This window comes from Schistocerca piceifrons, chromosome 1 (genome assembly GCF_021461385.2).
Source record: "Schistocerca piceifrons isolate TAMUIC-IGC-003096 chromosome 1, iqSchPice1.1, whole genome shotgun sequence".
Classification (NCBI taxonomy): Eukaryota; Metazoa; Arthropoda; class Insecta; order Orthoptera; family Acrididae; genus Schistocerca; species Schistocerca piceifrons.
Window position 1 is genome coordinate 879,690,676 of NC_060138.1, and position 2,552 is coordinate 879,693,227.

The following is a 2,552-nucleotide window of genomic DNA, read 5'->3' on the forward strand; positions in this document are numbered from 1 at the left end:
TTGGAGTCTCGAGTGGGAAGGAAAGACCAATTGTGCTGTGCCTCGCCTATATAACTCTCCACGGACTAGTGACTAGACTGAGAAACTTTTATCGAGGCTTAGCACCGCGGGGACATCTTGCAAATTATTATTACTTACTTTCTTGCTTGTAGTTTGGCTTCTGGATTTTGATATAGCGACCATCATATGGGTGCTCTGAAGCGAGAACTGACATATGCATTGCGTATTTTGTGTCCAATTCAGCTTTTGTAGCACTGTCACACATGCACTAGAGTAATTTGATTCGGTCATTAATGTTTCCCACTACAGTACTTTCCCACTGAAAAAACACCACCGGTCATGCTTCGTTGACTGCACTGGTTCCCGTCAGATCACCGAAGTTAAGCAATGTCGGGTGTGGCCAGTACTTCTATGGGTAACCGCTTGGAAACATCACGTGCTGTTGGCTGTTTTCCCTTTGCCATTGGGAGGAGTGGTGGCGTAAAATCCCTGTTCACCAGTCTTTGTGCCAATGTTCTGGTTTAGATTCCCAACCACTCCTCAGTGTCTCATGAAACGAGCGGATGTGATACTGTTGATGGTGGTCCGTCCGTCGGATGGGGATATTTACCTCGGTAGTCGCCTTGGTGATACTGGAGAGGAGTAGGCTATGCCCCGGTGTCGAGTTTCACCCCCCCTCCCCCCTTTCTCTCATCGTCACCCGACACAAACAGGACATCAACCTACCTACACCCACTACAGTCACCTGCACCAATCAGAATCACTGAAACACACTGATCTCACAATTCGCGAAGAAAAAGTGCCACTGTGCGCGAAAATGGAAAAATTTTTCCGCCTAGGTGGCTGAACGTGTCCTTCGAGGTGCTCTAGCCAGCAATGCCGTTACATTTGTTGGCACCATGACCCTCTAGTTTTCATTTTGCTGTATTGCTCCATCAATTAAAGATGACCTACGTTCTCATAGACTACTGGCCATTAAAATTGCAACACCACGAAGATGACGTGCTACAAACGCGAAATTTAACTGACAGGAAGAAGATGCTGTGATATGAAAATGATTAGCTTTTCAGAGCATTCACACAAGGTTGGCGCCAGTGGCGACACCGACAACGTGCTGACAGAGGAAAGTTTCCAATCGATTTCTCATACACTAACAGCAGTTGACCGACCTTGCCTGGTGAAACGTTGTTGTGATGCCTCGTGTAAGGAGGAGAAATGCGTACCATCACGTTTCCGACATTGATAAAGGTCGGATTGTAGCCTATCGCGATTGCGGTTTATCGTATCGCGGCATTGCTGCTCGCGTTAGTCGAGATCCAGTGACTGTTAGCAGAACATGGAATCGGTGGGTTCTAGAGGGTAATACGGAACGTCGTGCTGGATCCCAACGGCCTCGTATCGCAAGCAGTCGAGATGACACGCATCTTATCCGCATGGCTGTAACGGATCGTGCAGCCACGTCTTGATCCCTGAATCAACAGATGGGGACGTCTGCAAGACAACAACCATCTGCACGAACAGTTCGACGACGTTTCCAGCAGCATGGACTATCAACTCGGAGACCGTGGCTGCGGTTACCCTTGACGCTGCATCACAGACAGGAGCGCCTGCGATGGTGTACTCAACAACGAATTTGGGTGCACGAATGGCAAAACGTAATTTTTTCGGATGAATCCAGGTTCTGTTTACAGCATCACGATGGTCGCATCCGTGTTTGGCGACATCGCGCTGAACGCACATTGGAAGCGTGTATTCGTCATCGCCATACTGGCGTATAACCTGGCATGATGGTATGGGGTGCCATTGGTTACACGTCTCGGTCACGTATTGTTCGCATTGACGGCACTTTGAACAGTGGACGTTACATTTCAGATGTGTTACGATCCGTGGCTCTACCCTTCATTCGATCCCTGCGAAACCCTACATTTCAGCAGGATAATGCACGACCGCATGTTGCAGGTCCTGTACGGGCCTTTCTGGATACAGAAAATGTTCGACTGCTGCCGTGGCCAGCACATTCTCCAGATCTCTCACCAATTGAAAACGTCTGGCCAATGGTGACCGAGCAACTGGCTCGTCACAATACGCCAGTCACTACTCTTGATGAACTGTGCTATCGTGTTGAAGCTGCATGGGCATCTGTACCTGTACACGCCATCCAAGCTCTGTTTGACTCAATACCCAGGCGTATCAAGGCTGTTATTACGGCCAGAGGTGGTTGTTCTGGGTACTGATTTCTCAGGATCTATGCACCCAAGTTGCGTGAAAATGTAATCACATGTCAGTTCTAGTATAATATATTTGTCCAATGAATTCCCGTTTATCATCTGCATTTCTTCTTGGTGTAGCAATTTTAATGGCCGATAGTGTACATGCTTAGTGGAAGTGCTACAATAGCAGACTATGATTTTCTTAGTAGCATCACTCTTCATTGTATAATGGCTGCGAGGAGGCACCGTTTTAATCTGTGACCAATTGCCAATCCCGTTCGGTACACAGTTATCGACACACGACTGAGCACACATTCATTACAAATATAAAATTAGGCCTCT

General features: G+C 47.7%; 1 pseudogene; it reads left to right on the forward strand.

Moving 5' to 3' along the window:
• Positions 1 to 329: 329 nt before the first annotated feature.
• LOC124725945 lies at positions 330 to 448 on the forward strand (annotated as a pseudogene).
• Positions 449 to 2,552: the final 2,104 nt, after the last annotated feature.